Source organism: Amia ocellicauda, chromosome 14 (genome assembly GCF_036373705.1).
Source record: "Amia ocellicauda isolate fAmiCal2 chromosome 14, fAmiCal2.hap1, whole genome shotgun sequence".
NCBI lineage: Eukaryota > Metazoa > Chordata > Actinopteri > Amiiformes > Amiidae > Amia > Amia ocellicauda.
The window spans coordinates 16,053,540-16,080,596 of record NC_089863.1 but is presented as its reverse complement, the minus strand read 5'-3'; positions in this window follow the sequence as shown (position 1 = coordinate 16,080,596).

The window sequence follows — 27,057 nt, the reverse complement described above, 5'->3', positions numbered from 1 at the left end:
GTTTTGACTCGAAGCGCAAAACATGCAAAATAACCAACAACTATTATGATTACGCTACCCGTTCCTACAATTTAGATCTCATAAACTAGGATTTATGTAATTGTGGTTTATTTAATTCTTGACTAGTACTATTTTATTGAATTTAGTATTTTTCATTTCATCAATAAAAACAATTCAATTTTTTTAATACTTGTGATTAAAATCATTAAAATATCAATCCTTAAAATCACTTAAAATTTTTAAAATCTGTGATTTTAACAAAGAACAAAACAATTAACTTCAAAATAAACGTGCCCAAAACAACAAAACAAACGTGATAAAAGCAAAAACTGCTCACCAACATAAACGTCAAATACATTGAAAGTAACTGAAAATGCATTGAACAAAATAAAGAAACAATTAAAAAGGTAAAAATAAAAAACAAACAAAAAAGGTCCAATGCATTTAAAATTAAATCCAAAACGGTCAATGTATTTGACAAAAGAATATAACAAAACTTAAACCAAAAAACCCTAAACAATGTGGTTTAAAAGCAACTAAATCTTTAAAAACAATTAAGATTCATTTTTTAAATCTTTTTTTTTAAAAACAATCATCCATAAAATCTTTAAAAGATCTTGGACTCGGGCTCCAGCAGGGGGAACTGACCGTCCCCGGAGGTGGGTCCCATCATGGGATCCTGAGCTCCCCCAGATCTTGTATGTGCCAGTTCTTATAGGCTTCCTCCTTGCCCCTCTGATGGACCTCCAGATTGACATAGTCTCTTACGAACACCATGCCCCTCCGCGCGATGACGATCGGGTCGAGCTCCTGCTTGTTGAACAGACAGATGTTCCGTCCCTCCCACAGTGCCTGCTTCACTGCGCAGACGACACGCCACCAGCACCTCGGGGTAGATGATGATATTCCCCTTGCCGGACCGTACAGGATCTGCTGGGCGGTCGCCCGCGCAGGAACGGCAAACCTGTGGAGGAACGGAGAAAACAGGAGCCAGACCCTGTGGGCGGAGGGGCACTCACTAAAGATGTGAGCCTCCGTCTCCTTCTCCAGGCAACCCTTATAGGGGCAGGTGTCATAAGGAGCTATGCCCCTTCTGTGCATGAACACTCGGGTGGGGAGACACCGACTCACAGCCATCCAGGAGACATCTTTCTGCGTATTCGTGAGGCAAACGTGCGTAGCGTTAGCCCAGATAAACCGGCAGGTTTCGGGAGGGAAATCTTCTATCCGGCTGGTCTCCTGGGTAGATCTCATCTGGCTACAGATGGTCTTGTAATCCCAGGAGGCCAGCACGACTTTATGGAGGCCTACTTCGAGCGCAAAGGCTCGGAGCGCCCTGTAGAACGGCGGGGGATCCCACGAGTGCAGCCTGGTGTTATCCATGGCGCAGAGGCCGAATGGTCTCAGGCTGCTGGCAAAATAAAAGCGGTTCATGAAACTCACCTTCTTGCCAGCAGCCTGGATGTTCTTGACCACATAGGCCAGCCCCTGCGCCTTTATCAGCCGCACAACGTCCGGGACCCCCCTGCCTCCATCCAGGGTACCCTTCACCATCTGCACTCTTTTCAGCCTCTCCATTTTGCTCCCCCAGACAAACCGAAATATAATTCGGGTCACTAATTTTGCGATGACCTTGTCTGGGGGGAAGATCATTCCTACGTAGAGGAGTATCGGGAAGAGGATGGCCTTTACGACCAGCACCTTACCAGCCATCGTCAAGGTCCTTGTGCTCCAGCCGTGGATCTTCCTTTGGACCTTCGCTATGGCCTCCTCCCAGCTCCGGGTGCCCGTGTTGGTCCCGTCGATCGTGATCCCCAGAACCTTGATAGACGGCTTCACAGGGAACACGGTCGGCGGGCCCCGGCCGACAGGCCATGCCCTGGAGAGGTAGACCTCGCTCTTGGCCTTGTTCACAGCGGCCCCCGTCGCCCTGCAGAAGCCGTCCAGCAGTTCCTCGACCCTGGCCACGGACGGAGCGTCCGTGCAAACCACGGCCACGTCGTCCATATAGGCCAGGGCCTTCAGTTGCTCTCCGCCGGAACCCGGGAGATGGAAACCTGTCACCCGGACGTCCCGGCGGATCGCCTGCATGAACGGCTCCAAGCAGAGGACGTACAGCAGGGCCGACAGGGGACAACCCTGCCGGACCCCCGACCTGACCGGAAATGGTTCGGTCAGGTGGCGGTTCACAAGGACCCTGCTGCTTAGGCCGCTGTAGATGATCTTGACCCACTTCCTCAGGCCAAGAGCGAGACCCATCCTCTCCATGACGAGCTGCAGGTATTCGTGGCCCACTCTGTCGAAGGCTTTCTCCTGGTCCAAGCTGATTAGGACCAGGGGAAGCCCTCTCTCATTCGAGTAGGCCACGACATCCCTGAGCAGCATGGCGTTGTCGGACGCCGATCTCCCTAATTCTTGACTAGTACTTAACATATACTAACCTGTGTGGTTTACTGAGATTCAGTTTTGCAGACGGTCGAAAGCGGGGAGGGCTGGCAGACTGCGTCGACTTGAGGACGGTTGCAAAGCTTTCAGGTTTTTGGTGGAGAAGTTCTGGTTGTGGTTCCATTCAGTCTTCCTGGATTTCATCTCCTTGGTTTCTTATGCCAGGTTGTTCCACTCCAAATTGTACCACTCTGAATTGCTAGTTTTATCTTTCTGTTTTTATACATTTAGACAAAGAGATTCTAATCTCTTTCCTTCCAAACTTCTGATTGGTCAGGTTTGGGGTAATAAAATTGAAATTCGAATCAACACAGTCTTCGCCATTCCTCTCCCTTGATTCCTACAGAATGTGTATTGTGGGTGGGATGGCTTTGAGGAATGTGAAAATGGTTCAAATGTTACCTAGAGTTTCTAACTCTCTATATTGTCAGGTTTTAGTTCTATCAGTTACATTTTCAATTCCCTCAAAGCATGACCTTGCAGTTGATACCAAACAAGCCAGGTGTTCTTTCTCCATAATGTTAAATGTGAGTCTTCTTGTAATTCCAGGGGGGGGCTGGTCTGATGCCCATGTCAGTGGAGGATCAATTAGGATGTGTGAATAATTATCTTACCAAATGTGAATTTTGCACTGTATGTGAAATATAAATGGTCCAATGGTTGCTTTAGCTAATGCTCTTTATTTTAACACCAAACATGGCTTGAGCATGTTTTGGATCTGAGGTGGAATTACTTAGTTTTAAGCCACCTTTTATTGTTTGTTATCAAGCTGAGGGAGAAGCTGGGTAACACTTCTGTTATCAGCATGTAGTTTGTGTTTGGGTTTGTTGCCCTGGTCTATGGAATATATAAAGTACCTTTAATGTCTGTGTTTCACAAAATAAATCTTCAACTGGAATGTGGTGCTAGACTCTGTGGAGACGGGGCATGGCAGCCCATTTGTCAGTTGGGGGTATTCTGTCCCCAATGTGTGTTACGCTACACAAATCAACAGATAGTGAACATGGCTTCAAAGAAGATCAGAGGCAGGAATGAGGTTGAGGTTGTTTACTAAATCTTCCATGAATTTAACTGTAAAACTGCAGATAAAGACACAATTAATTAACAAATTGGTGCTATACAAATGCAAAGCTGCCTAACATAACATCAACAAAGATTACAAAATAGCTTAGCATTCCTCTTTCTGGCCAACTATTTCACATGTCATGAATAAATATAAGAAATGTCAAAATATATCTGCATGCTTGCACCTTATAACAAACAATGGCAAAACTTACAATCAAAAAGTGGTTGTAAGCAGGAGAAAGCTTGCCGAATCACCCTTAAAGAGAGCATCCACCATTTTGAATTATATACAGTCACATGACCTATAGGACAAGTCACATGACCTGTAGGACTACAATGAAGTAGCTTCACAATCCACTAGGTGGTGCTGAAAACAACAGTGACATGACAAGGGGGGTCTTCCAGCATGTATGTGTTATCTGTCATACATTGGTGAGAACAGGCCTGTCCTAAAACACAGAATGTCAAAGCTGTCTCCTTAAGTCCTTTACCACAGTCCTAAATTTCTTAGTTAGGGAGGTATATGCATTTCTGTATATATTTGCCAAAATAAGGTTGTATGATTTACAAAACACCACTCAGCTGCCAGGCCAGAGCCATGCAAATTGTGCATGTTGTGTCTGCAGGGAGAAAAGGGAAAGAATAATTAATTCAAGGTGGGGGAGGGATACTATGAGAATGATTATGCAGGTTTTCCATGCAAATTGATGTTAGTGTTAAGGATTGTGTCTTTTTGCAGCTGTGTGTTTTTAGAGTTGAGCTTGCTTGGTTTTAGTAACAAATTGGGGCCAATCATATTACTATGGAAAACAGCATGACTGAACATAGTTCTCTCAGGGATCCCCATGCAGAGCATACCTTTTTAGTACAAAGTAGAAATGTGTGACCCTTATATTTTTCTTGTGGCCAAACTTGGCCCTTTTTGTTAAATTTAAAACATCTGGAATATATTTGAAGTCTATTTCCATCTGTAAGCCATGGATGCATTTTTCAGATTGAAAATATACTGTTTAAATTAACTTTACCTAATATTGTCCACTAAATATGTAAATATGTGTATTACAGACCAAGGGCTAGACCAAATCAAATCTTTGACCTGCCAGGAAATGTCAGTGGCATACTTAAACACATTTGAATCTCTTGGTAGTAGAGTGGTTTTAATGGATACATTTAACTGAGAGGATACAGGTTTGTACTTGGTGATTTGCAGGGAGGTCAAAGTTATAATTTGATCTCACCCTAAAATAATATTTATATGAGATATTAATAATATTGGTTTGTTCCATATGGGGATTCACATGGCAATACGAATGCTTTCTATGTCCATCCATCCTCGAAACCGCTTATCCTGGCAAGAGTTGCTGGGAAGCCAGAGCCGATCCCAGCAGGAATAGGGCACCCAGGACGTGACACCAGTCCATCGTTAGGCAACACACACCACAATTTAGATTCACCTAACCTGCATGTCTTTGGACAGTGGGAGGAAACCAGAGTGCCCAGAGAAAATCCATGTGGACACAGGGAGAACATGCAAACTTCACACAGACAGGCACCCAAGCCAGGACTCGAACCTGGGACCCTGGAGCTGTGAGGCAGCCACTGTGCCGCCCATGCTTTCTGTGTTAACTCTCATAACTGTTCATTATTATTATTATTATTATTATTATTATTATTATTATTATTATTATTATTATTATTATTATTATTATTATTATTATTATTATTATTATTATTATTATTATTATTATTATTATAACTCCCCATCCATGACAGTTTGAGTTCTGTTACAGATTGGTTTGTAAGGCCTACTTGTTACTTGTTACTTGTTACTTGTTGCACTATAAAAACAGCTCTAAAAACAGAGAATGTAATGTTTTCTTTTAATATTACCCTTTGTAGAAATACCACTGGATGATCCGCTGCTGTTAAAAGACTGTCTATCATCATGGCACAGAGAGGCCTCCTCCTCCTCCACATCTTAGCAGGTGAGTTGCAATTGATAAGGCATTGAGTTACAATGATTTACATGTTTGCATTCACATGGACACAGACGGAAAAGGAACCCACACACACCGAATCCTATATAAGGTGCTGTCCTACACTTATATAGACTAGTACACATTTAAAGATATGCTCTGGAATATATATGTATATATTAAACCAGAAACACTATTATAATTTATTATCGTTTTGGTAATGCTTTACTTGAACGCAGCTCTGTGTAGATGTAAGTTACGCAGGTCAGAAAACAAACAAAGGGTCGAATACCAGTTAACAGGACAATAGAGGGAATCCAAGGTTGTAGTCAAGCAGGCAAGATGTCAACAATTAGGCAAATAGGTTAGAGCAGGAGATCCAATAATTGTAAGGCAAGAGAACAGGCCAACTACACGAGGCAAAACACCAGGGAAAAGACTCAGAAATGTAGCAGCAGATTACATTACATTACATTATTTGTCATTTAGCAGACGCTCTTATCCAGGGCAACTTACATTTGTACCCATTTATACAGCTGGGCATTTTACTGGAGCAATCTAAGTGAATTGAAGTCAAGTGAAGTACCTTGCCCAGAGGTACAACAGCACTGCCCCACCTGGGATTTGAACCCACAACCCAGAGCAAACAAGACTTCTGAGGTCGGTAGTAGAATAAAGGGAAAATAACCAAAAAAGATTTCCAATAAAACCTCAGGCTTTATTAGGTACTTCAGGAGGTACGTCAACTTTCCCTCCAAATCAAACTCTCAATAACAGCACTCAGATGCTTTCTCTATTCTGTTCTAACTTCAACTTCCCGAGCGGCACATCACTGCTCTCTAATATATTCCCCCGGGCCACATGACTCCCTCCCGCCAATCGCCACTCCTCAGCGAAACCACCGTGGAGACGGGGGAAGCCACATGACCCTACCACCCCCAAACACTTTTATGACCCCCCCATTTCTTAGGCTGTCCTACTGGCACACAACACACACACACACACACACACACACACACACACACACACACACACACACTCGCTCTTCAGACACCCACCAGGATTACTACACAGCCCCCCCCAGTCCCTCACCTCCGAGGGAAAGGCGAATCCAGCATAGCATCCTGGTGGCCTCCGGTTCTGGGCAGGGCAAACAGGCAGAGGAGAGGGCCCATGGGGGGCAGGACCAGGCCCCTGCCTATTGGAAAAAGGGGCAGGGGCAGAGAGGGAAGCTTCAGGGGCCGGTCACTGGGGAAAGGCCAAGGGCAACAGGTGAGGGAGAAAGGGCAACAGGTCGGTGCAAGGGGCAGCAGATGGCAAGTTAAGGAGGATGGGTGTGGGGCAAGGGGTAGCAGGTGGAGGGTCCAGGAAGCTGGGATGGGTCTGGCCATGATAGGGAGCAAGGCGGTGCCGGTGGAGGACTTGCCTCCTGGGGGGAGGCGAACCCTGTACACTATCTCCCCCCAACCGCTCCACCACCAGGTAGGGGCCCGCCCACTTGCTGTCCAGCTTCGGGCAGAAGAGCCACACAAGGTCTCGATCACTGACGTGCGGCCCCTCGCAGTGGTGTTTGTACCCCCTCTTCTGTTGCTCGTTTCTCAAAGCACCGCACACTGCAAGGGGTCCCTCACTCACATGAAACTATAGTGAGTACCCAACTGTTATAATTTGGAGCACCCAGGAGTCCTGGGTTGCTGGGGGGTGTATGGGTGGGCCAGAGGCTAATGGAATGCCTCAGGGCCACAGCTCAGGAGGGGGACTGTGGTGGGAGGATGTGCAGATGTGGGATTTTATGTCCTGTTACCAAAACTAAAACTGAGGCGCAGCTGGATCTCCTATGCAGACGTCACCTTTTATACAAAGAGGAAGTGGGAAGGGGGCAGCATGGTGGTCAGCACTGCTGCCTCACAGCTCCAGGGGCCCTGGGCTCAAGTCCCAGCTGGGGGCGCCTGCCTGCGTGGAGCCTGCCTGCGTGGAGCCTGCATGTCCTCCCCATGTCCACATGGGGCTCCTCCAGGCACTCCAGCTTCCTCCCACCATCCAAAGACATGCAGGATAGGTTAATTGGTCATGATAAATTGCCCTGTAGGTATGTGTGTGTTGCCCAGCAATGGCCTGGCTTCCCATCCTGGGTGTATTCCTGCCTTGCACCCCATGCTCACCAGGATCAGCTCCAGATTCCCCACAACCCCCACCAGGATTAGCAGCTTCAAAAATTGATGGATGGAAGTGGGAACATTATGGTATTTTAACCCTTAACAACTAATACATGTAAATAGTTTGTTATTCAATCAAATTAAATGAAATCCCTTTCACTTAAATATAAATAAAATATACAAATTATCTTTTAACATATTAAATCACAACAAACACACAATTATATCTGAATTGTCAGATTTGTAATAACACAGTGTCATAACAATATGTCATGATTTTGGTAAGTAGTGTTATGTCAATAGCTTTATGGCAAATGCTATGACAAATGTGTGTGTTATGAATAATTATGCACCTGTTATGATGCATGGAGAAGTTATCATAACACAATATGAATACTGGTATAATTTGTTATTTAGGCTTTATAGAGGCATTATGTTGGCTATGCAGAGCTGCATTCAAATAAAGCATTACCTTATTGGGAAGCAGATGCCCCTATTCAGAAGTCACAGCAAATGTTTTTCCTCCCAAACACATCACAGATTACCCTCAGGTAGTTAACATAAGTTAACAAACAACAGTTCAACATACAGTGCAGTGATTACAGCAATATTATGCACAGTACAGCACAGGAACAGTTACAGTACAGCACTATATCCCAAAGGCCATTATCAGCTGGCTGATGTGCACTGCTGCTTTTCTCTCTCTTTCTCTCTCTCTCTCTGATTGGCATGTTCCTCAGGGCTCTGTTCAGTGCCTTCCTGCCACAGTAAACAGTACCACTTTGTGGCAGCTGCGAAGAGCTGGATCGATGCTCAGAGCTACTGTAGAGAGACATACACTGACCTGGCCACTGCAGAGAACATGGCTGAAATCACTCAGCTTCTTGATCTTGCAAGTGGCAATAAGGAATTGGGTGCCTGGATAGGGATGTACAGAGATGAGGACAATTGGCAATGGTCCAATGGAGAGCAAGTTGCCTTCTACAACTGGAAACGAAACCTGTTTTTTTGCACCAAAGTCAATGAGGACGGCACCTGGGAAGATGCAGTCTGCAATGAGGGGCATCCTTTTGTGTGTTACAAAGGTATGGCCAATAGTTGTCAGTAGAACAATGAGAATTTGATAATCTTGCTTTGAGACTACCTGCTTGCAAACATTGCAATACACAAATCAAAGTGGTTGTAGGTCAACAGGAGCTTGAAATTATTCTCTTCAGTTTGATTATTTGTTATTATTATTATATTTCATAGCAGACATCCTTATTCAGGGCGACTTACAATTGTTACAGTGTATTAAATTATTTGTACATAATTACATAAATTACCCATTTATATGGCTGGGTTTTTACTGGAGCAGTGTGGGTAAAGTTCCTTTCTCAAGGGTACAACACAGAGAATGTCATGGCCACAGACCAGCACTTGTCCCCCAGTCCAAGCACTTCCACTTTTCCCCACTAGATGTCACCATCAACCTTCCTTACCAGTCACTTCTCCCAGCTCCCTTCATTCAATCAATCAATTGAGCAACATTCCTTAACACCACGTGCACTTGTTCAATCACCCTCTGGCCCCATTCACCATGCACCTCCCAAACCTGGTCTCTTGCTTCCCTCTAGTGCCCATATTAACTCCCCACTTTTCTGTCACAAGTCACAAAGTTTTGTCAGTGTCAACTACATCTCTGAGCAATCTCCCGTGCCTTGTTATAGCCTTGTTTCCTTGACCTCTTGATTGACATCCCGACCACAAACTTGCTCTTCCCCTGATTGCCTGTTTCCCTGATTGCCTGATCCTTGCCCATGACCAAGATTACGTCTTTGCCTTACCACCAATAGCCCTGTCCTGCTGATATCTGACCCCCATCTGTCTTGACCATCCCACCAGCACAGCAACTGGGTTCCCCTGTTCCTGTGCCCACGGTACATAGCAAAGAGCTCAGAGGTCACTTCTGTGCTTGTGTTACGGGGGCGTTCTTGATAATGACCTAGTAACACAAGTGCAATAGTGACCTCTGAAGGTACTTAATTACTTACTGCGCGTGCACATTCATTTGCGGCTGTAGCTTAAGGAAATGTAAGTGAACTGTAATGATTACTGTGAGCGCACATTGATACTGTAATGAGTGTTACTAGCAGCAATAGATAAAATAGAAATGTAATATTAATATTTTTTTAACTAAAGTATCCCTTTAGTAATGCAGGAGACTTGAGTCATTAGAACTCTGGTACAACAGCAGTGTCCCTAATGTACGGCTGAACCCTCCACTCCAGAGTCCAGAGCTCTGACCCCTACTGCCTTTTGATTGCAAGAGATTGCTACAAAACTCTTCCATTTCCATTTACAATGAATCTGTTTAATGAGGTCCTATAACTTCCTGTAGTTGCCAATTAGTTCCTTAATTATTGACCATGAAACTGAAAGATTTAAGCCTGAGTTTGTTTTCAATCATTTTAAACTGCCAAAATTGTTATTCTTTGTGGGGAGGGCTAAGGAGGGGATCATATTAATGCAAATCAAAATCTCCTGCATTACTAAATGGATACTTTAGTATTTAGGCATTTTAGCCTGATTGCTTACTCATACGAATCTGTGGAAAGTTTTTTTTTAATTCTGTGTGTCCTCTTTGAAAAAAATAGAATGTATCATTTCGGTAGCTTAGCACAACAGATGGAAGTCAATGGTTGCAGAATATGCTTATATACTCAAAAGCTTGGCTGTTTGTCATTCATAGTCTTACAATACAATAAATAGTAAATTAATAGTTCAATTAATGATTACAATTTACTGGTAATAATAAAAAATTTCTTTATTTCTGTTTTAATTTGCACACACAGCATATCCTTGTACCGACCTCATCACAGCTGAGGACATGCATAGTTCAGCAAGATAGTTTCAACAGATAGTTTTAAGCATATTCATCAAATTACTTTTGATTTTTTATAGACTATAATAAATGTACAAATGTGCTATCCATCCAGCTTATGAGTCTGTAAAAGATCTATTAACCAGTTTTTGAGAGTCTGCATTTTGCAAACATTGACTTACAGCAAACGTGCTAAACTAAAGAAATGAGAAATTCTAATTTCTTCAAACTGGACACACAGAATTAATGGTTTCCACATATTTGTATGACACTGGGTGAGTAAGACATCAAGCTAAAATGCCAAAATACTGAAGTATCCCTTTAAGAACTAATATACTATTAACTAAGCTCCATCATGAGTTACCTATTAACTGTCTCTAGATGCTGCCAATGCTGCCCAGAGGTACACCTTTGTGAATCTGAAGAAAAGCTGGCCACAAGCCCAACAGCACTGCAGAGAGCGCAACTCAGACCTGGCCACTATACACAGCCTGAATGAGAGAGTGCAGGGCAGCATCTCTTGGATAGGGCTGTTCAACGAGCCCTGGCAGTGGTCAGATGGGGGAAATTCTGTGTTTAGACAATGGAAGGCAGGCAAACCAGATAACTACAACCATAATGAGGACTGTGTTTGCATTGACAACATTCAGTCAGATGGAGACTGGGATGATTATCCCTGTAGTACTAATCTGGCCTTCTACTGCTGCAGTGGTGAGTCTTTTCGTGCACTATGCATGTAGGCAGCAATCGACAACAAACATCAACAAGAATTAATCTTCTTCTGTGCAATTCTATACAAGCAATGAGCAAGTCAAACTGGTAAAGCCTGTAGTTAGGAGGGATACGTTTTTTTTTACATTTTTAACATTAACATAACATTTCTCTCCCATCGTATGTGTTGAAACCCAAATGCACCAATACTAACCTCATTCATCATTTCCAAAACAAAATGTGTAGGCAGGGATATTGGACAAAAGGGAGTTTCAAAGTTTACTGTCATGCAAAGCTAACATGTTTCCAAAAATGCACACGCACAAAAACAGAAAGGTAAGCATCACAGCAAATGTTCAAAGTGCTCTTTTCAGTTAACAAAACCATCCACTTTTTTTATTTGTCAACCTGGTCAATTTAACATATCTGTGACAGGCTAGCTGTCCTGCAGGAAGAAACTGTGAAAATGGGCCAAGAATGTGCCTACCTGCACTGTACTATATATATGACCGCTTACAACACAAAGAAAACAGAAATATCATCAGACATCAGATTGCTGGTAAATGGGCAGTAGATATGACGGGATGAAGCAAAGGGATTATATGAGAAAAGACTCAGCTGCAGTGAGTGTGCTGATTGCTAAGGGAAGTGCTAAGGTGTTAAGGGAGTCCCCACCACAGACACCCTAGCAGCCAAGCCCTGACAGGAGCAATCCATCACAACGTTCGAGTTTGAGGAGTATGGGCCAAATCTTCTACCCTGCTCTAATTCTTCTTTTGTGTTGATTTTGTGCTTTCCAGGAAATAGTTCCGTCAGCATCTCTGTAAGGTGTGAGGCTGTCTTGGAGGAGATGACTTGGTCGACCGCCCAGAGCTACTGCAGAGTTCAGGACAAAGACCTGCCCACCATTTACAATGCAGAGGAGATCCAGCAGCTGTTAGAGATTAATTGTACCGACATGTGTACCCGGTGGATCGGAATGTATAAAGGCAAGCAGAACTGGCTGTGGACCAATGGGGAGACACTCAGCTATGCCAACTGGAAGACTAGTCAATTCTGTGCTGTCATAGATGTCACAGGGTACTGGATGGACGTACGCTGTTTCGAAAGCTACTCTTTCATTTGCTATACAGGTAAAGTGCAATAATGTAATCTGATTTCACATAAGCACGAGAAAAGCATGTTTTTCTACAATGACTGGTGTCCCATTTATCATTGATCCTTCCCCATTAAAGACCTCATTCAATAACATAACACAGCATTTACATAACTGTAAACTACCTCAAAATATCACAAATGATAAAATACACAGAAAGAAAATATGGTGTAAAGTAAAAGGAAAAGATCAAGCCAATCATATTGTAGAAATGGATGCAAAAATCACACTCAATATGTATATCGAGGTTCCAGAGGTGAACAGGGTTACTGTGCTAGAATCAGAGAACCCTGTGTGCTCAGGGGGTCATATGTTTCCTGCAACATTTATCTCACATCAAATTTGTTAGAACCAAAAAAACTACAACCTCACACTAGGTTGTCAGGATGAAATATGTCTGCAGGGTCACAGTATCTCTCATCCCTTTTGTTTCTTTTGCTCTCTCAGAGACCAGTGACGTCTCCCAGAGATACACTCTAATCAATGTGAGTAAAACCTGGGCCGCAGCTCGAGACTACTGCCGAGAGAAACACACTGACCTGGTCACTATAAGCAACCACATTGAGAACGACGCAGTGAGGGAGAGAGCTGGGGGCAGTGTAATCTGGATAGGGCTGTTCAATGAGCCTTGGAAGTGGTCTGATGGGAGTAACTCAGTATTTCGCTACTGGCCTGTTAACCAGCCAAACAACTATAATGGCGACGATAAATGTGTTCATGTGTATGTGAATAATGCAGATAAAGGGATGATGAATGATTACACCTGCAGTGTCAAATATCCCTTCATCTGCTATGAAGGTGAGTTTCCTTGAGAACCCAGTAAACCAGATAACACTGCAGACTCCTGATTGTCTTATTTCAGCCTGGTCAATCATTCTCAGCTCAAAAACAGGTGGAAATCGGAAACAGGTGAGTGAGGTGACAACAACTGGGACTGGAATGAAAACCAGGGAGTCCTCCAGAACCTGGCGGGGGACCACTGGTCTAGTTCTTCTTACTTGCGTGTCTATGTAATACTGCAGTTGCAATTCAGCCTTGACTGTTTTCAGTCTGTCACTGAAACCTTGGCATTGGACACACCTGAAACACACCTGACTGTGGACTCTCCCGGAATTGTGTTTGACAGCCCTCCTTCAAAAGAGGCCTGCACTCTGCAAATCAGGCCTTTCACATGACTGTTTGAAATGTTTTTTTTTTCACCCACAGTGACTTGGTCTGTACTTCAGGTGAAGATCACAGTAGGATCTGAGCAGAATCATAATGACCTGAAAGTCAGTCAGGCTGTGTTACAACAGGTAGGAAACATTAACTTATTTGCCCCAGGCACACCTCCATGTACAGGTACACTTTACACTTGGATTTACTGTCCTGGTGGTCTCCTATGGGTTCCACCTGCCTTTGCTGTGCTTCACTAACACTGGACCATGGGGTTATCAATGATACACCATGATGCATATCTCTAAGGCCTGGTGACTGTGGTAGACCAAGGTTTATTCATGATCCAGTGCAGTAAGATAAGGGGAACGTAACATAAAACACACAAATGCAGTAGTGTGAGAGTGAAGGGAGTGCAGAAACCAACACAATATCAATAAGATATATATATATATAAGAAGGGTTTATTTACAATGGGGAGGGGAGTATATACAAGTATGTACAGTATACAAAAACACGTGATGATAATGATACAAATAATGAACAAATATACAGAGGAAAACACCTTGGGCAGTGTCAGCTAACACAGAAACAAAACAAAACCTACCTAAGCTAGTCTAAAAGAGTACACCACTACCTGACTTGTATTTGTAGGACGACCCTAACTAGCTATACTAACTAAACTATCTAAACCTAACAACTAGTACAGAGGGGTGATCACCGCCCCTACCTAAATACCTAATGTGCTAGACAACATATATCCCTACGTGTAACCATGTAAACCCATGGGTATCTCACCTATCTACCCGTTCTCCCCTGAACAGAGCACAATACAGAATACAATGTAAACGGAAACAAAACAGAGAAGAAAACAGTGGGTATTTACACAAGGAAAAACAATCACTCACAAAGGTATTTTACACAAACAGACAGGGTAGCAACACAAAATGGCGTTGCAATCGGTAGTCTCCCAAAATGGAGGAATGATGGGGTATTTAAGCAGTAGTTGGAGACATCTGATTGGACAGGAACAGCACGGAACAGCGGAGTTGAGTGACTGGGACGAGAACCAATCATAGCGGGACACCTGCATACAATAGGGATAGGAGGACAACAGACACAGAGCACACGCCAGTGGCCAGAATGTACACACGCACGTAACATTGTCAAAGGGCAGAAATCCTGTGGTAAAAGGACTAGGGGAAACCTGCATGATAAACCAGTGTGTGACTATGTGCAGGATGAAATGTTTCGAAAGCTGGGAACATTCTAGCTGAAGAACCAATAACGTTGCATCATGTCAATGGTTTTCAAATGTCTGTCCCTGTAAATTACAATGCCTTAGATCCTCTAATACACCTGAGTAATGAACAATTTACATATATATTTCCAAGTTTGTGATTATTTATTGTTTTTTCTCTTCCTAACCACATTATGTATATTAAATAGGTTTCTCTTAAAAGGTGCAATAATCCAGTTATGGCATTTCAGATCCACCAGCAGCTCTCCCGGCAAGGGATGGGAAATGTGACAATGCGCTGGAGGGAACAGAGAGGGCGGGTCTTCCACAAGGAGAAGGAGATGAGGGGCAAAGGAGGTGAGACAAGGGGGAGGAGCCTGTTTCAGTCTCTTGCACACTGCACCTGTACAAAGATTCAAACTTCCATTCAAAAATTTGGGGTCACTTACAAATGTCCTTGTTTTCCAAGAAAAAATACATTAAATGAGTTTGAATAGGAAATATAGCAAAATGAATAGGAAATATAGTCATTGACAAGGTTAGAAATAATAATTTTTAATTAAAATAATAATTGTGTCCTTCAAACTTTGCTTTCATCAAAGAATCCTCCATTCTTGGAGATAGTCGACATGGGTTTAGACGAGGCAGATCATGTCTTACTAATTACTTACTAATACGACCTTTGCTTTTTCTAATCTATATTGATGATCTGGACTCTGGGATAGTTAGCAAACTTGTCAAATTTGCAGATGATACTAAAATAGGTGGCTCAGTTGTCCTCTTGCTCAGTTGTGCACCGGGGCCTCCCACTCCTTTTTCTATTCTGGTTAGAGCCAATTTGCGCTGTTCTGTGAAAGGAGTAGTACACAGCGTTGTACGAGATCTTCAGTTTCTTGGCAATTTCTTGCATGGAATAGCCTTAATTTCTCAGAACAAGAATAAACTGATGAGTTTCAGAAGAAAGATCTTTGTTTCTGGCCATATTGAGCCTGTAACCTCTGTACACCTATGTAGATATTCCATTACAAAACAGCTGTTTCCAGCCACAATAGTCATTTACAACATTAACACTACACTGTATTTATGATCAATTTGATGTTATTATAATGGACAAAAAAATGATTTTCTTTTGAAAACAAGGACATTTCTAAGTGACCCCAAACTTTTGAAAAGTTGTGTATATTTCTAAAGAAGTCGAATAAAACATAATAAATCGTCAGCTCTTCCCAGCACCTCTCTTTTTACCTTCACTGCACCTCAATCTCTCATTTTCTGACAACATTGCTGCCTCTCCATCAATCTGTCTGTCTGTCTGTGTCTCCTCCGCAGGTCAGTGTGGGGGCCAGTGACCCCCCACCGCAGCAGCTGCAGCCCCAGCAGTTCTCCACAGCCACCACAGGGATCGCTGCAGGGCTCTGGGAGTGGAACACACACAGTTGGAATTTTAATACTATGTCATATGCTATACAGATAGGCCTATATTTCAATAAAAAAAATTTAATATGCAACTCAATTGTTAGTGCAAGTGAGGGTGACTTAATGTAGACCAGCTTTCATATAGGTATATTAAAAAGTATAGTTTTTTGGTAAGGAAGTCTTTAAAATATAATCTTTGCGTTCAAAACAGTTCTGAAAATGAACACTTAATTATTATTAAAATGTGGGCAAGTTCGTCTCTTACATATTTTAGACAGAACTCAATACCTATTGTAACACAGTGTGGAGTAGGGTTATAGAAGATCTATATATCCCTGCACGTGTCTTAAATTTTTTGGCTGCTAGGCCTACAAACACAAAAAAAAAATTAAAGCTACATTGCTCACAAACCCCAGCACTCAACTTCCTGTGGGCTGTCAGCTAACCTACTACAGCAGTCAGCTGACCCACCCCTAGGAACAGGTGTCTCAAGGCTGCCTGCATAAAAGGGAGGACCATTTAGTTCTTTTTCTCATACCCGTTGTGGACAGGGACAAGGAGGGTGGCTGAGTAGCAGCATAAAAAAAAGAACACAAAGACAAAGAGAAAGACAAAGAACCCTTGACTTCTGCTTAAAAAAAAACCACAGCCAGCATTTGAAGCCTAAGTTGGGGGGGAATTCTCCTACTTGCAACCACCCATACACCCACTGGCACATAACTCAACATCCCCCCCCCCCCCCCGTGCCACACTATATAAGAAATAACATCCCCACATCTGGAATCAAACCTACAACACCCCACTTGCAGCACTGTTCCTTAACCACAATGCCAGCAGAGATACAGGCTTTAATGTGATACATGTTTTAAGTAGCCTACTGCCACAACAATCTGTCCTAATTGTCCTAACTATTGCAATTAGTCTCAAATAAATTTAAATTAAGAAAAATAATTCAATAAAATATACATATACATGTTCTGTGGCTTACAATAATTTAATGCACTCATGGTTAAATATGTGAAGAACATATTATTGGGGCAAATTGTCATGGACCCATATATTTGATTGTAAGTATACACTTATTTATTTCTTTAAGGGAATTTGGTGGTGGGTGAAGAACTGCCAAAATAGAATAGTTCTGGAAGAAGGAACTTCATGTGTAATTTTTAAGGTGGATTCTTGAAGCAAACATTTTAATGAATTTAAATTAATTAATTTGTAGTATCTGCTGGAATTCCTAGTTTTTCCTTAATTTATTATGACCTTCTGAGTTTTATTTCAAATTTAAACTGTAATCATTATTAATGTATTACTTTCAAAACATGTATTAAAAGAAAATCTGTACCTTATGGTTTGAATGTTAATTGAAAGTAAAGTCTGCCAGCCATTGCCCTGACTCCTGTGTGTCATGTTTGTGCGATTCAATATTTTTTAATCTTCACTGTTAACAAAAGCGGCATTATCCTCTAATTCAACCTGGGCCTATGACCCAGACAGATCTAAGTACAATCTGAGCACTATAGTCCACACAGCACTGCCTCCAGTCTGTGCCCTAAACTATCCTCAACTCCTCACTCCTCTCTGGCTGCTTCCCCTCTGCTTTTAAACAAGCTGCTGTCATCCCACTCCTCAAGAAACCTACCCTTGACCCCACCTTTCCTCAGAACTACCGCCCTGTCTCCCTACTCCCCTTCCTCTCAAAGATCCTCGAGTGGGCGGTCCACTGTCAGCTCTCTGCCTTTCTGTCCCATCACTCACTTCTTGATCCTCTGCAATCCGGCTTCCGCACAGCTCACTCCACTGAGACGGCTCTCCTGGCAGTCACTGACTCCCTCAGCCGTGCTCGGGCTCCCTCTCCTCAGTCCTCATCCTCCTTTGACCTGTCCAGAGCATTTGACACTGTTGATCACTCCATCCTCCTCTCCTGCCTCACTGACCTTGGGATCTCTGGAACTGCTCTCACCTGGTTCTCCTCCTACCTCAGCGAAAGGACCTACCAAGTGACATGGCGAGGTTCCATGATCAAATTACTAAATCCATTTACATAGCTTTAATAATTTTCTTGCATTTGTACTTTGATAACACCTCCTTGACATTGTTTTGCAAACTGTAAATACAAATTTCATCAATAAATACAAAATTCAAAACTTTGCTTTGTTCGCACTTTGGTAAAACCATGTGCCAAATTGAAGCAAATTAGTTGCAGTTGTGTTCATCTGCTCAGTCAATCAGCAAATGCTAGGGCACAGAATTCTAAATTGCCCAATCAGTACTGTATAATGGGTAGTGGGCTATTGGTACCCTCTTTTGAGATAGACACGAAGGAAGCTGGGAGAGGACATGGAAGGGTAAGAGATAAGAAGAGATAATAAAGTTTACAAATGAGAGGAGGCCATTCAACCCATCCTGCTCGTTTGGTGTCCATTAATAACGAAGTGATCCAAGCTTCCTATTCAGTCTATTTTCAGCTTCAACCACATTGCTAGGGAGTTTGCTCCAGATTGTAACTACTCTCTGTGTGAAGAAGTGTCTACTGTTTTTGTCTTGAATGCCTTGAAGCCCAGTTTCCATTTGTGTCCCTGGGCGCGTGTGTCCCTGCTGATCTGGAAAAGCTTCTCTGGTTTGATGTGGTCGATGCCCTACATGATTTTGAAGACTTGAATCAAGTCCCCACGTAGTCTCCTCTGTTCCAGGGTGAAAAGGTTCAGTTCCCTCAGTCTCTCAGTAGGACATTCCCTTCAGACCTGGAATAAGTCTGGCTGCTCTCCTCTGAACTGCCTCTAGAGCAGCGATATCTTTCTTGAAGTATGGAGCCCAGAACTGTCCACAGTATCCTGATGAGCTCTAACTAGTGCATTGTACAGTCTGAACATCACTGCCCTTGTTCTCAATTCTACACTTTTGACAATATACCCTAACATCCTGTTTGCCTTTTTTATTGCTTCCCCACACTGTTTGGATGGAGAAAGTGAGGAGTCCACGTAGACTCCTAGGTCTTTCTCATGCGTTACTTCATCTAGTTCTATTCCTCCCATAGTGTAATTATAGTGGACCTTTTTGTTACCTGCATGTATTACCTTGCACTTGTCCACATTGAATTTCATCTGCCAGGTGTCGGCCCACAACTGAATGTTATCTAAGTCCCTTTGAATAGCCTGTGCTGCCAAGATTGTATCTGCTGAACCACCTATTTTAGTATCATCTGCAAATTTGACAAGTTTGCTAACTATCCCAGAGTCCAGATCATTAATATAGATTAGAAAAAGCAAAGGTCGTATTAGTAAGTAATTAGTAAGACATGATCTGCCTCGTCTAAACCCATGTTGACTATCTCCAAGAATATGGTTTTCATTAAGATGCTCCTCTATTTTCTGTCTAATAATTATTTCCAACATTTTACAAGTGATGCAGGTGAGACTGATTGGTCTGTAATTTCCTGGCTCAGTTTTGTCCCCTTTCTTGTGGATTGGTATGACATTTGCGCATGACCAGTGGATTCCCCCCAGCTTTGGCCAGTAGCTCGTCTACTAGTTTAGGGAGATCTGCAACCTGAGCACCAGGCAGGCAAGATACCATGTGGGTCTCCTTATCACTAGAACACACTGTGTGATCTACACCTCTAAGAATCAAGTCTCCTACTATAACTACCTCCCTGTTCTGGAGGGAAGTGGGCACCATGGTGCTCTGGTGCTCAACTGCCCTCCCATCTGCTGTTCTAGAATTCAGAACAACATAGGCTACATAGGGTAGATATATTGTATTAGATCAAAGACTTTTGATCATATTTGCAGTACCTTTGCCTGGCTAGGGAAAATATATTGTGTTACATAGAATAATGTTTGTGGCCAGATGAAAATTACAGGAGAGACAGTGCCTAATACTTTTGACTTTTGTAACTCATGAGTTTCAATTTTATGAATCATGACTAATAAGTAAATTATCTTTGCAGATTCTCAGATATTGTTTTCACAGTTAGTACACTACTGGTCAATAGTTATAGAACAACTCAATTTTTCCAGTTTTTATTGAAATTTATGCAGTTTACTTTTTTTATTCATTTTTGCAAAACACTAAGTCATTTCTCATAGCTTTCACACATAATGCAAAACACAACTCTATACAAAAGACACAAAACTCAGTTGAGTAAATCATGTCAAACAAAATTAAAACATTTTGTCACATCTACTACAAATTACTCCCATGAATGTGAACCTCTTCTGCACGTGTGCAAAACTTCTTTGCGCAATTATTCATTTAGCAAGCAGTCCTCATTCATGCATAAAATAGGTCACAGTTGAGCTGCTTGCAAGGATGGACCAAGTAAGAGGCTGAGGGTGAGGGTGAGGGCAAGGACAAGTATATGCACAAGGGCAAGGACAAAGGAGCGGTAGAGCTACCCATAAAGGAAGGGGGGATCAGATGTGTGGTGGTGGAGTATCTCAAAGGGGAATACAAAGAGCTAATGTTTCAGATTACATTTGTGCCACAATTATTGACCATTTTGTCAATCATGGCTTTTCCATGAGAGAGGCTGAGCAACACAACTCCCCATACATTACTGCAATTTAATTGAGTGAAGCCACCTTCAACCTTTCAAATATAAGAAGTTGAGGGAGGAACCCCACTGGTAAGAGGGGCACTGTGAATGTGCAAAGGGGTGCACACATCACCATGTGTGCCGCTCTCTCCAGCAGTGGGGTTCTTTACCACATCCCTACAACTGGCCCCTACAATACAGAACGTCTCCTCACAATTCTTGATGCACCAGAGAGTGGTTCCACTAGACGAGAGAGGACTGGTGAGACCTGACGTCCTGCTTCTTCATCATATTGGACAATGTTGCTTTCCGCATCTCCCATCTGGGTACTGATGGTTTGCAGCCCACCCAGGAATGGTAATGCAATGTCTCCCACCATACTCTCCTTTTCTCAATCCAGTCAAGGAATTATTCTCTGATTTCTGTCCACATGACCAGATGTCTCTTCTAAATGCAATGAATGCCAGTTGTCTGGATATCACTGCAGAGAACGGCCAAGCGTGGATGGGCCATGTGAGGATATTTGTTCCTTGCTGCATTGCGAGGGAAAGCATCCAGTGTGATTTTGATTAAAACATGTATCCTGATCGACAATAACGAATGGACTGACTGTGATGTATAGTGTATTTGTGTTGCCTGTTTTGATTGATTTCTCAGCTTGGAGTATTTTATTTGTATTCTCTGTATCTACAGCATCATTGCATTTGTAAAGGACAAAATTAAAAAAGGTCAAATATAGCCTGTTGGTTCTGGATATTCCTGATCTTGAGTGACATTCTTTCTGTATTGATCATCTTTGGTAAAATAATTTAAGGGAAAAAAGAATAAAGCGCATGCTGTGATAACATGTTTCCTTTTATGGTACATACTATAATATGTATAAACATAGTATAAACAAATGGCACAGACATGTCAAAGTGGGTTAACCATGTTAGGGGATATTGAAAGTTGTAGTTAGTATTTATTGGGCTATTATGTAAAGAATGATTGAAATATCTTTTCATTAGATCACAAGTTGTATATTTTGATTTTGTGTCATGTATTTAATGTTTTGAGAGTCTTGCAAATTAAATGTGTCATTTTGGCCAATGTGTTTCAGTTTGGGGGTTGTGTGTTAATTGTCTTGAAAAAGTGAATTCCGGTTGGACAAATGTGGTCAAGCAATTGAGAAAAACTGTAATGTCTCAATATACTCTGAAATTAAAGCATAGAAAAAGTAAACAATTGGAGATAAAGAAATCATGGAATCGTTTTATTTTACAAAATGTAACCCCTTAAGCTGACAAACCTTAAAAGGGCACCAAATCCATGTGCTACTCTTTAATCGCATGTGTACTCCGTTGTGTTGTTTGTCAAGTGTTTGGTACTCTATGAAAGCTGAGACTCTCAGCTTTCTAACGATGTGAAGCATTTCCTTATGTGAAAAATGTGTTCTTTATACTGTGTTATGAAGCACTACACAAGCATGTACACAACTCTCCCTGTGCAATTATATCAGGTTAAGCCCTCTTTAATGCATGGTGTTTTGCCTCGGTGTGTGGAGGCCGCTGCATGTGAACAGGTCAGGGCAGGATGCTGGGGTCTCTCCAGGAGCACCACAGTGTCACCATGGTAACTAGACCCTAGCATGGCATGGCCCGACCTGAGCGTGTGATTGGCTGTGGTTTTGCATAAGCAAATACTGCCTGAGCTTCACTGTGTAGCTGCAGCTCATTAAAAACACTTGATGGAAAATTACTTATATGTACACATACACAGTACACACATATTTACATACACCGATCAGCCATAAGATTATGACCACCTGCCTAATATTGTGTAGTTCCCCCTTTTTCCCGCCAAAACAGCCCTGATCCGTCAAGGCATGGACTCCACTAGACCTCTGAAGGTGTGCTGTGGTATCTGGCACCAAGACATTAGCAGCAGATCCTTTAAGTCTGTAAGTTGCGAGGTGGGGCCTCCATGGATCGGACTTGTTTGTCCAGCACATCCCACAGATGCTCGATTGGATTGAGATCTGGGGAATTTGGAGGCCAAGTCTACCTTGAACTCGTTGTGGTGTTCCTCATATCATTCCTGAACCATTTTTGCTTTGTGGCAGGGTGCATTATCCTGCTGAAAGAGGCCAATGCCATCAGGGAATACCGTGTCCATGAAAGGGTGTACATGGTCTGCAACAATGCTTAGGTAGGTGGTATGTGTCAAAGTAAGATCCACATGAATGGCAGGACCCAATGTTTCCCAGCAGAACATTGCCCAAACTGCGATGCACTGTGTGTTCTGACACCTTTCTATCAGAACCAGCATTAACTTTTTCAGCAATTTGAGCTACAGTAGCTCGTCTGTTGGATCGGATCACACGGGCCAGCCTTCGCTCCCCACGTGCATCAATGAGTCTTGGTCGCCCATGACACTGTGGCCGGTTTACCGCTTTTCCTTCCTTGGCCCACTTTTGATAGGTACTGACCACTGCAGGCTGGGAACACCCCACAAGGGCTGCAGTTTTGGAGATGCTCTGACCCAGTCGTCTAGCCATCACAATTTGGCCCCCAACTTTGAGGACAAAATGTTCACTTGCTGCATAATATATCCCAACCACTGACAGATGCCATGATAACGAGATTATCAGTGTTATTCACTTCACCTGTCAGTGGTCATAATGTTATGGATGATTGGTGTACATATATCATTATTGTTGACTGGGAGATATGTTGTGTTGGGTCTGCGCCAAATGTCCTGCTTGCAATTTAGACCAAAAAGTTCAAATTTGATCTCATCTGATCACAACACCTTTTGCCACATTTTTGTAGAATCGCTGGGGTGCTTTGAGAATGAGACGGCTCATTGTTAGTAATGTCTCCCCTCTTGCACCCTACCATACAGGATAGTTTTGTGTTCTGGATATTGTTAAATGATGCACATTTTCTGTGTGTCTTCATCTGGCCACAGACATCTTAAAGTTTACAGTTTTTCTTGATTGCTTGAGCACATTTGTCCAAACAGAATTAACCTTTTCAAAACAATATACACGCATGACCAAAATCACACAAATGCTTTGCACAATGCACTCAGACTCTCATAACAGCAAATACATGTCACAACAAAAAAATACATTAATAAATTACATGAAAAAGCAAATACTTCTGTGTAATTGTTATGAAGTTTGGCATATCAGGTCTCACCAGCTCTCTCTCTTCAGGGCGTACAAGTCTATTGTACAAGAGGTCAGGGGGATGCAGTTAGGTGTGCTGTATTGTGTGGGCCAACAGTAAAGCACACCTTCTCTTGAGATGGCAGCAAACATGGCAATATTTCCACCTCTCTGACATGAACAGTGACTGTGGCTCTGTGACCAGTGAGGCTCCTCCCACATCTGCTCACTCTGGGCAAATTTAATCGTATATATGAATACATGTGGCAAAACATTTGCCTCAAGGGAAACACAAAATGAACATGAGTAGCCATTGTAACTATCTGCAATGAAACATTGTAAGGAAATCCATTACTGCGATGAGCCCTGACTTGTCCATACTGGAACCTAATCTCCTTCACTCTGTCAATGTTCTTGTCAAAGGTATCCGTACAGCTGTTTCATCCTTGGTGTCAATTCAAGACCTGGTCAGTAGGCCAGACTGACACTTTGTACATTCAGAATATTTGATGTTCTTGTATATTTGTAGTCTGGATCTCACTCAATCATACTGGCACATAGGTCATTGGAAACATCTGTTCTGTGTCTTCCCCTTTGAGCTGTTGTGCCACCACACACACGTACCCCTCTTCCTTTTTGGGCTTGTGGTTGTGGTGCCCCTCTTTCTCAGTCTTCTGACTTGCTCCATTTAATGCCAACACCAACTCACTGTTATACGCGATTATGGACTGATTTCTGATTGAACAATTGACCAATGAGGATTTGCATATATGCAGTAAAGATTCACACGTGTGGGATAGGGGGACACATTTCTGCCAATTTTCTCAAGCAAAATATGGCCAAACTGCTCCCTCACACAGCAGTGCCACGACTGGAGTGTCTTTGCCAGGATAGCGCATCATTAAAGAGGATTGCGGACATTGCTTGCACCAACAAGCCATCACACACCTCTGGATATTTCACTCCATTACCTCCTCCTGAGATTGCAGAACATGGGGTGCTGTAACAAGCACATGACAAAGCAGGCATCTGATGTATGCAAATTGGGTAGACAGGTAGAAGCAATTTGTTGACTAGGAAACAGATCTTCAGTTTGCATGCGGGGAGGTCCAGGATGCTCTTGTTACAACAAGAAGGGACACAGCAGCAAGGGCAGGGCAGACACACGGGGCGGCGGCGCTGAGACAGGGGGTGCAACAACGCTGAGACAGAGGGCACCGGCGCAGCACTGAACAGGTACGGGCCCTTCATCTCACTGTCTACAGGAACACTCACTTGTTGGGGCTGGGACTGTGTCTTGGGGGGTTTTGGGGTGTGTGTGTGTTTGTAAGGGTGTATGTTTGTGTAAGGGTGTGTCAGTGTGTATGTGTGTGTTAAGGAGTGTGGAAGAAACTCAGTCTTCAATCAGGTTGCAATGCCTTTATTACACGTGACGTGGAAAGTTGCTCTAACTGCATTCCAAAAGTCAGAGCTTTTCATACACAGAAAACAAAGATCTGGTTACAATTAATAAGTCATTACTATGTTATCTTAAAAGCTAGCTAAGCAGAATCTATTAGAGGAAAGAGTTCATAGGTCAATACTAGGATTAGGGAGCAGTCACTGAAATCAAACTGTTTGTCATTATCTCCTAGATCGAAAATCACAGACAGGGGTCAAAGTACCTTCTGGTCTGACTGTTGATTTGACCTTATCTTTCTTAAGTATACATGAAGAAAATCATTTGTGAGAGGAATTTCTAACTTTACTTCCATAGGAGAGTGAGAAAACCCCCGGTGTGTTTGTGTGTGTGTGAGAGAGAAAAGCCCAAGTGTGTTTGGGAGAGGATGTGCTCAAGCAACCGGGCTTCAGCAGTCAGTGTATGTGTGTTTGGTCGAATTTTGGTTCTGATAAAGACAATGTGAGAAAAATGTTGCAAAGACAGCACACTCGTAGTGTTCTAATGTTCTCTGTTTGTCGTACAATAATGTTGTCTGTGCATAACATAGATCACTCTCTGGAACCATACATAGCAAGCATGAAAGTGTGTGTACAGGCAGAAAATTCTTTAACCCCGTGTTTATCAACATGCATGTAAAGGTAGCAGTATGGAGACACTGCATGGAATGCACCGGTTTTGCATAATTTCCAGCCGGGACAAGATAGCACATTCACTATGGGAATCACTGCAGCACTGGAACTGATGCCTCCCAATTTACCAAGCCTTTGTATCACCTGTGGAAAGCAACATACAAAGCACCCTCAAGCCTAACCAGTGCCTTGCTTTACTGAGAAACAGAAATCCAAATGCCAAAGTTTGACTATCACTCTGCTGGGTTTCCTCATTAGGAAAACATTTCTGACACATTTTCCCAACTGGATTTGGATACATTTGTGTCATTTATTGCATATTTCCATTAATTTATATATCTATTAAAAATACTTGCAGGATAAGTTTCTGTAGATTTAGCTGGTGTATGGGATATCCATTCCAAAAGCTAATCAGATAATTTGTCCCAATGTGGTCTCTCATTAGCTGCTCATCAAGTGATTTACATTGGGCACTGAACTCTCAGTGTGTTTCACAGTTTCACATTGCTGGACTGAATACCTGTGTAATACTTACATCTCATTGTAATTAGACTTGGTCGATTTCTGCATACTGCATACTTGTTCTTTCAAATACACTTTTTTGATTATTGCCACTAAATTGAGTTGAGTGGGACATCCTTGTTTTGCCACATCCTGTTTACAAAGGGACTGCGACATGAACAATCCCTTTTCCATTTTAAAGGGAGATACTCTTTTAACTGCAGTCAGGTGAAGCAGAGCAACACCTATTTTGTAGCAATTACTCAATAGTTTGAAACAACTTAATTAATTTAGAAAAAAAATTGGTGTCAAACAGCATTGTCCTTTTTAATGGATAGAAATTGTTAATAAATGTGCAATTGGGCTGTAGATCTCTGTGAACCAATTAAGAAATGGGTGGCGGTTAAAGATGCTGATTTCAGCTTTTAAAGGCAGGTCAAGATGGCAGGTGTGAAATATTATGTCTTCCTACATATATGGTTTGAATCTCTCTGTCCACTCTGAACACGCCTCCTTCTTTGCACACAGGGTCATGGGGAGGAGGGGGCTGGCTGTTTTCCTGTTGGCAGGTGAGTCTGATCGAATAAGAATTGCGCCTCAACGTCACCTGCAGCG